At 45.4% G+C, this 9,475-nt stretch overlaps 1 protein-coding gene across 6 annotated transcripts in view; it reads left to right on the top strand.

Moving 5' to 3' along the window:
* The window catches only part of MCF2L2 (MCF.2 cell line derived transforming sequence-like 2), a 233,300-nt gene that overhangs the window by 114,992 nt on the left and 108,833 nt on the right, over nucleotides 1–9,475 (top strand). The window lies entirely within an intron of this gene.

Genomic DNA, 9,475 nt, shown 5'->3' with positions numbered 1-9,475 from the left:
TCTCTAAATCCCTCTTGAGACCTGCTGCCAGCCAGTGTAGGCAGTACTGAGCTAGATAGGCCTGTGTTCTTTTCGACAGCACGTATGCTAAAACTCGATAGCCCAGTGCTCTGACTTAGGTTATGTACATGATGCCACCTTAAAACAAAGCCTGATTGTTCTTTTAGCCAGTGTGGATCAAAGCTGGAACACGGTATTTCATAAGAAATGACAATATATGGATTGTCATCCCAGTGGTGTACTGGATGCAGCTTAAGCACAGGTGGTTTCCTGTGTTTGGGTAGACCTTTTTGAGTGGCCTTCCAAATGTTGTTGGACTACAACTCCCATCCACCCACGGCTGGGGAAGATGGAGGATTTCAACAGCATCCACAGGGCTACAGACAGGTGTGTACTGTTGGGAAAAGGTCAGTGATCTTAGCTTTGAGGCTGAGGTGTAACAAGCGCATCCCTAAATTCCGGTTCAGGCAGTTAAAAAATGATGGCCGATTTGATGTGGAGTTTGGCTTCCCAACTGGCAATTATAAACCCACACACACCTTTAGTTTGGGTTTATGTTGGCATAAAAGTGTACAACCAATATAGCAATCAGTGTGCTATATATAAGTACTAAATGAGGAAATCGTTCAAAGCCCAATTAACAGTTTCACTTGTCATCCTCTTGCTAGTAGGTTTGTACCTTCGTCCCACTCCAGGTATGTAGCACACAAACAAGGTCCACATTTGCATAGGTTCTTCCTTAATAGGCTGACAATCACTGACATCATTTTCTATTGATGGTTAACTTGCATTCTGCCTTTTCCAGTCCCTTAGTCTGTCTGTCTCTTCTGCTTCTTTCAGTCTTGTCCTTACTTTTCCTTCCCTCACACTCAGGCACTCAGCAGGCCACTTTTCTGGTTAGTTTTTCTCTCTGTGTGTCCTTCCTTCCTCTCCAATTTAGCATGCCACAGGCTCTCTTTCTAATCAACTCCTGTTTTCCATCTCTGTGTACTACCTATGTAGGGCACTTGGTGCTGTTAGGCTAGATAGAAGAGCGGGAGGCTTTGTGGCGCCAAGGCCCATCTGAAAGTGGGTTGAGGTCCAGATTGAGAAACGCTGGCCTGGGACATAATGGAATTGCGTCTTTTCCCTACCACGCACAACCCAGCACAAATAATAATCTGTTTCCCACCGGTGAGTGTGGGAAATTTTGCAGGCAGTTGTATTTGGTATGCTACTGCAAACAAGGATCTCTAATCCCAAAAATAGCCATAGAAGATGAATGAAACGGGATTGTTCTCACCAGCTCCTGAAGTCAAGCATAAGGAAATGTTCCCAAAAGTTCCAGAAGCGGGCAGAATATTTACCAGCAATGACAAACCTAGACAGCATCTTAAAAAGCAGAGACATCACCTTGCCAACAAAGGTCTGTATAGTTAAGAGTCATGGTTTTTCAAGTAGAGAGGTATGGAAGTGAGAGCTGGACCATAAAGAAGGCTGATCGCCGAAGAATTTATGGTTTTGAATTATGGTGCTGGAGGAGACTCTTGAGAGTCCCATGGACTGCAAGAAGATCAAACCTATCCATTCTTAAGGAAATCAGCCCAGAGTGCTGGAAGGACAGATCCTGAAGCTGAGGCTCCAATACTTTGGCCACCTCATGAGAAGAGAAGACTCCCTGGAAAAGACCCTGATGTTGGGAAAGATGGAGGGCACAAGGAGAAGGGGACGACAGAGGACGAGATGGTTGAACAGTGTTCTCGAAGCTACCAGCATGAGTTTGACCAAACTGCGGGAGGCAGTGGAAGACAGAAGTGCCTGGCATGTCTGGTCCATGGGGTCACGAAAAGTCGGACACGACTAAACAACTGAACAACAACTGACAGAATGGTTTGCCAACAGCCACAACTGAAAAGCCTTACAGTACTCCCCTTTCTAAATTAGGCTGCTGAGATGAAAAAAAGGAGGAGGAGATCTGGAGTGGATTTTGGTGTGACATTATTGTAAGCTCAGTTCTGATACTGATTCCTTGGCTGAGAATATGCTGAAAGGGACCCTGTCCTTTAATTTGGTGTGCTCTTCCTTACACCGCCCCCCCCAAGCCCATATTTTGCACCTGGCTCCAGCTAGTGAATCTTGAGGGTTCTAGCCTGAGAGCTACAGGTCAGGGCAGTTTGGTCTGGAATTAGCAAATGCCATATTTGTCGAGTACCCCTAATGTAAAAGATGCAATGTTTGCCATTTCTGGGCTACAGATATTCAAGATACACACAGTGGCCATTCAGAACAGCAGTAACTGATGATGACACAGTTAATTGGCCTTGCTGATGACATTAAAAAAATTAAAAATCCAGCTATCAACTAAGATAATTGTGCGTCTGATGAAGTGGACTGTACTCCAGCCTTAGGGCTTTTTTTTAATATACCACAATACTCTTTACTGTAGCGGACTTTCTTGATTCTGTATTTAGGACACTGCAGCTCTTTGTCCAGTCTCCCTTGCCTCTTTCGTTATCTCTGCTCACAGTTTTACCTGCTCAGACTTCCTCTTCTGTGCAGCTATTAAAAGTCCAGGAACCCAGCGCTTTTTTGCATACGGCCTCATTGACTGTGGGCACATCACTCTAAGTGACACTGCCAACTGACTGCATGGGACGAAAGTGGATTACTTATCATACCCCTGCCAACTCTATGAGTCTATAAAGCAAACCTTCAGGTTTGGGGGTGGGCGGTGGATGGGGAAGAGATTTAGGGAAGGGCTGCATGCAAAAGGTCCCTGGTTCGATCCCTGGTGTCTCCAGGTAAAGCTGGAAATCATTCCTGCCTGAAACCTTGGTGGGTTGCTGCAAGTCAGTGCTGACAATACTGATCTAGTTGGACTAACTAAGTATAAAGGTAAAAGGTAAAGGGCCCCCTGACCGTTAGGTCCAGTCATGACCGACTCTGGGGATGCAGCGCTCATCTCGCTTTATTGGCCGAGGGAGCCGGCATACAGCTTCTGGGTCATGTGGCTAGCAGGACTAAGCCGCTGCTGGCGAACCAGAGCAGCGCATGGAAACGCTGTTTACCTTCCTGCCGGAGCGGTACCTATTTATCTACTTGCACTTTGACGTGCTTTTGAACTGCTAGGTTGGCAGGAGCAGGGACCGAGCAACGGGAGCTCACCCCGTTGCGGGGATTCGAACCGCCGACCTTCTGATCGGCAAGTCCCAGGCTCTGTGGTTTAACCCACAGCACCACCCACATCCCTAACTAGGTATAAGGCTCCTCTAAAGCTAGGGACTGGGGGACTGGTGTCTGAATGGTGCAGAAAGGCTTTTGAAAGTGCTCCCATTTAGAGGAGGGAGGCATTTGGGCGCTGCTTCTTGCAAGAATTTAACTACAGTGGTACCTCTGGTTGCAAACTTAATCTGTTCTGGAGGTCCGTTCCTAAACCGAAACCATTCTTAACATGAGGCTCGCTTTTGCTAATGGGGCCTCCCACTGCTGCCGCGCGACTTCCGCTTGCATCCCGGGGCAAAGTTCGCAACAAGGAGCATCTACTTCCGAGTTAGCGGAGCTTCTTACCTACAGCATTCGTAAGGAGGACAGTACATAACACGAGGTTCTACTGTAGTCCGCTTCTTTTAAAGAGCAGGTGAAGCTCTTCGTAGCAGGAGATGAGCATTAGGTAAAGGTAAAGGTACCCCTGCCCGTACGGGCCGGTCTTGCCAGACTCTAGGGTTGTGCACTCAGCTCACTCTATAGGCCGGGAGCCAGCGCTGTCCGCAGACACTTCCGGGTCACGTGGCCAGCGTGACAAGCTGCATCTGGCGAGCCAGCGCAGCACACGGAATGCCGTTTACCTTCCCGCAGGTGAAGCTCTTCGTAGCAGGAGATGAGCATTATCCCCCTCCAAAAGTCTGCAGATGAAGCAGCTTTTAATGCTGGCTGGGACTCTTTGGGCTCATTTGGAGTTACATCTGAGTAGACCTGCAGAGGCTTGAGTTGCCCATAGGACAAACCTCAGGATTAATGAACCAATTACATTTCTATCCCACCATTTTCTCCAAGGAGTTCAGAACTGGTGTACGTCCTTCTCCCCTTCCCCATTTTATCCTCCTTGTCAGGTAGTAAGGTTAAGGTCACCCAGGGTCATGCAGTGAGCTTCATGACTGAGTGAGGATTTGAACCCTTGTCATCCGAGTCCTGCTCCAACACTCTAACCACTACACCATGCTGGCTTTCCTCTGTAGATCAGTGCATGCACATCCCTCGTTGTGATACGTGTAGAAGGACATCATTAAACTCTACTAACTTCATCATTTGCAAACGCTACCAACTAAATTTGACCAAGCCCTCTCAAATATTTGCAAAGTAATATATTTGCATTTGGGTGTTGCTCAGTTTTGAAACCCAAATCCGTTTGCAAACTGACCCAGACTGATTTCCCTGCTTAGGGGATTTAAGGGTCAATACGTAACTCAGTTTGAGCTTTAAATACTGAGTTTCTCCTCCACAAAACTATTTTTGTTATTTTTGTGGCCAAAAGGAATGAATGGATACCCAGACACTCTGAATCTTAAAGATGCAAATATAAGGCTGGTAGCCTTGTTATTGAAACCTACCATCAGCATCATTTTGATGTTCCTGAAAATCTGAATAAGAGCCAATGGCCTTTATGCAACCCTGAGATTGTTTGTTCAGACCTTGAATTGAAGTGTTCTCCTACTGGTTTCTCTGTCTTGTGATTCCTGATGTCCGATTTATGTCCGTTTATTCATAAATCGGACATCAGGAATCACAAGACAGAGAAACCAGTAGGAGAACACTTCAATCTCCCAGGACATTCTATACAAGATCTCAAAGTAGCTGTTTTACTACAAAGGAATTTCAGAAATAGACTGGAAAGAGAAGCTGCTGAATTACAACTTATCACCAAACTTAAAACCATGGAGAAACCTGGTCTGAACAAAGACCTTGGATTCTTATCTCATTATACATGACAAAGCCATTTTTCACCTTTTCACCCCTTGCTTTTTCCTGTAAGACCTATTGCAGTCGTTAAGAGTCGTCAACAGGCTCATCACAGCTATCTGCCAATCACCCATTCCCACCACCCTTCTGAGTAATACCCCTCCCCACCTTCTCACTATATAGAAGGGTCTGGTGACTTCTGTTTCAGTGTATCTGAAGAAGTGTGCATGCACACGAAAGCTCATACCAAGAACTGACTTAGTTGGTCTTTAAGGTGCTACTGGAAGGAATTTGTTTTGTTTTGACTATGGCAGACCAACACGGCTACCTATCTGTAACTTCCAGATAGGTTAGCCAAATGGGAAAGGGAGAGGAATCCTGCACTTTTAAAAGAGGGGATTTTAGCAGATTCACAGATTACACCAGCTGGAATTATCTTTGCTACACAACTCTTAAAAGAGCAGCAGCCTTGTCCTCTCTTGTATCTGCCCACCCTGCGATCACTTCCACACTGCCTGTTTTGTTAAGCATTCATCCTGATTTGTTTGCACAAACCTTCACTGGAGGTTTTAAAACAGAGGTTGGACGGCCACCTGCCATGGATGCTTCAGTTGCAGTTCCTGGACTGCAGAGGGTTGGACTGGGTGACCCTCCGGGGTCCCTTCCAACTCTATGATTCCATGATCTCTTAACTGAGAATTCGTTCTGATTTGCTTGCAGGGAGGTTAGACAGCACTTCATCAAGCATTATCCCACATTTTTGCATTTCTTCCTCATTTTCGTAATCTCTAAAAGTATGCTTGGGGGTGGGTGTTATTGCAAAGCAGCACCAATTCAGCTTTAGCTCTGCAACCTGGATTTTTGGGTGTATGATTGAATGATGCCCAAAAGTACATAATAATAATAATAATAATAATAATAATAATAATAATAATTTATTATTTGTACCCCGCCCATCTGGCTGGGTTTCCCCAGCCACTCTGGGCGGCTTCCATAGAAACCAAAAATACACTAAAATATCACAGATTAAAAACTTCCCTGAACAGGGCTGCCTTAAGATGTCTTCTGAATGTCAGGTAGTTATTTATCGCTTTGACATCTGATGGGAGTGTGTTCCACAGGGCAGGCGCCACTACCAAGAAGGTCCTCTGCCTGGTTCCCTGTAGCTTTGCTTCTCGCAATGAGGGAACCGCCAGAAGGCCCTCGGTGCTGGACCTCAGCGTCCAGGCAGAACGATGGGGGTGGAGACGCTCCTTCAGGTATACTGGACCGACTAGAAATGACTTACAGACTAGAAATGACTTGTGCTTCCTTGCCCCTGCATTACAGCAGTCAGCCTCAGATTCTTAGTCAGTTTCCACAGAAACTGTGTGGAAATTGCCTGTGTAATTGCAACATTCGAACCATTTACACTAGAAAAGCCTCAGAGGTTTCACTGACTGTACTCTGTCACACTTGATTTTGGGAAAGGGAAATTATAAAGGTACCCCTTGCCTGAAATAAAACAATAGATACAAAGAGAAATAGGATATGGAGAATGTTGCTGTGCCATTTTCTTTTTCTGAGTCATTGATCATAATGTTACTGTCAACCCAGACGTCAAGAGTGCTAAATTTAGTGTGGGACCAGTTCCTGAAATCAATATATCTTGTGACATCATGTACAGCTCAGAAGCTTATGGTTGGAACAGGCTGCAGTTGCAAACTACACTTTCCCAGTCTGTCAGCTGTTAACTTGAAGAATCTGTGCTTTATTTTCAATTCCCTTTTGATTTGTATGCTGCCTTAGAATATTGCTATGCACACAGCAATTTACACGCTACTCAGGAAGAACAAAATATGCAGCAGAGATCATGCATCCTGTCGCAATCCAATCAAATGTGAATGTCTTAATGAAAAATGAGACTTTAAAATAAGCAACTTACATCAAATTAAGTAATTCAATAACCCGGTTAGAATATAATATTGTGCAATAATATTAACAGTCAAAATGCCAGCAAATAATAATTAAACAGAAATTCACTCTCAGCAATGACAACAAATCATTACTGCACCATGATCCGTAAAAATAACAGCAACGTTACAATTCATAAAATACCACAATGCATAAAAGACCATGCAGAAATTTACAGCTCTTCACTCTTCCTGTCTTTCCTTGATGGGGGTGGAGGAAAACACCATTTTGTGGTTCACTTCAGGTGCCAAAATGTATTGGGTACGAATGTACACACACTGTTCTTGTTTCACACTAGGCTGCCATCTGCAGAAGATGACTGGCCCAACCCACTTGTTCTGCCCTCATCTCCATACCTCAACACTCTCTTGTTGAACTTTCACCTGCCTTCCCCAGAAAAGACTTGCACGCCTTGCCAGATCCTGCTTCCTTCTACCACTTGTTTTAAAAATCCCATCTGCAGGCACCCAGTTCCCACAGGAGGGGCTTCACTGCCCATGAACCTTGACTTGTAACCGAAACATTATCTCCCTCGGAAGGTGATGGACTCTCCTTCCTTGGAGGTTTTTAAGCAGAGGTCGAATGGTCATCTGTCCTGGATGCTTTAGTTGCAGTTCCTGCATGGCAGAGCTTTGGACTAGATGACCTTTGTGGATACCTTCCAACTCTATGATTCGATGATTTATTAATTGAGTATTCATTCTGATTTGCTTGCAGGCAGCTTAGACAGCACTTCATCAAGCATTATCCCACATTTTTGCATTTCCTCTTCATTTTCGTAAACACTGAAAGTATGCTTGGGGGTGGGTGTTACTGCAAAGCAGCACCAATTCAGCTTTAACTGTGTAACCTGGAATTTCGGGTGTATGACTGAATCGTACCCAAAAGTACTTACAGACTAGAAATGCCTTGTGCATCCTTGCCCCTGCTTAGCCTCTTATGTTAAAGCGGTCAGCCTCAGATTCTTTGTCAATTTCCACAGAATCTTCTGCCTGTGTAATTGCCAACATTCAAACCATTTACGCTAGAAAAGCCTCCCAACTCTCCAATTCAATAATAATAATAATAATAATAGTAATAATAATAATTTATTATTTCTACCCCGCCCATCTGGCTGGGTTTCCGCAGCTGCTCTAGGCGGCTTCCAACAAAAGATTAAAAATACCGTATTTTTCACTCTATAACACGCACCTGACCATAACACGCACATCGTTTTTAGAGGAGGAAAACAAGGGAAAAAACATTCTGAATGAAACAGTGGATGTATCATTTTTGGGCTTCATGCTGTGGCCACAGACATGTGATCTGATGGTGAATTTGGGGTGACCCAATGCAAAAATCCTGAGAATTCCTGTGGATCCATGCTTTGTAACCACGTTTTTGCACCATTGCAGCCCCAGGCAACAGTGGGTGCGTGATTTTTTTGTTGCAGGCTGTAGCCATGGACATGCTATGTGATCTGATGGTGAATTTGGGGTGACCCAATGCAAAAGTCCTGAGAATTCCTGTGGATCCATGCTTTGTAACCACGTTTTTGCACCACTGCAGCCCCAGGCAACAGTGGGTGCGTGATTTTTTTGGTGCAGGCTGTAGCCATGGACATGCTATGTGATCTGATGGTGAATTTGGGGTGACCCAATGCAAAGATCCTGAGAATCCCTGTGGATCCATGCTTTGTAACCACATTTTTGCACCATTGCAGCCCCAGGCAACAGTGGGTGCGTGATTTTTTTGTTGCAGGCTGTAGCCATGGACATGCTATGTGATCGGATGGTGAATTTGGGGTGACCCAATGCAAAGATCCTCAGAATCCCTGTGGATCCATGCTTTGTAACCACATTTTTGCACCATTGCAGCCCCAGGCAACAGTGGGTGCGTGATTTTTTTGTTGCAGGCTGTAGCCATGGACATGCTATGTGATCTGATGGTGAATTTGGGGTGACCCAATGCAAAGATCCTGAGGATCCATGTGGATCTATGCTTTGTAACCACATTTTAAGTGGGGAGCGAAGGAAAAACAAAGAAGGGACATGAGAGGGGTGTGCAGAGAAGCAGCTGGCTAAGAATGCAGGAGAGGGATTTAACGGGAGGGAGGAAAGAAAGGCAAAAGTTTCCCCCCACCCAAGCCAGCCATATCTCTCTCTCTCTCTCTCTCTCTCTCTCTCTCCCCCTCCCCCCTCTCTCTCTCCCTTCCCCCTCTCTCTCCCTCTCCCCCAGCAGCACAGAGAGGAATTCCCCTCTGCTTGCCTGGAGGGGAGGGGCTTTCCCTGCTCTTTGTTCCGTTTCAGCAAACACAGCAACGAAACAGAGGAGGGTGGGCAGTAAGACCCTGAGGCAGAATGCAGGAAAGCAGCCACTTCCTCTTTTCAGGTTTCGCTTCTCCGTGCAGCGCCGGGATTTGATTTTTTGCCTGATTTTTGCCTGATTTTTCGGCTCCAGGGACCACACATTCGCTCTATAACACGCACAGACATTTCCCCTTCCTTTTTAGGAGAAAAAATCTGCGTGTTATAGAGGGAAAAATACGGTACATTAAAACGTCAGTCATTAAAAACTTCCCTAAACAGGGCTGCCTTCAGATGTCTTC

The sequence above is a fragment of the Podarcis erhardii genome (assembly GCF_964252035.2).
Source record: "Podarcis erhardii genome assembly, chromosome: 5".
NCBI lineage: Eukaryota > Metazoa > Chordata > Lepidosauria > Squamata > Lacertidae > Podarcis > Podarcis erhardii.
The sequence above is the reverse complement of the archived record's forward strand: the minus strand, read 5'-3'. Positions and strand labels throughout refer to the sequence as shown.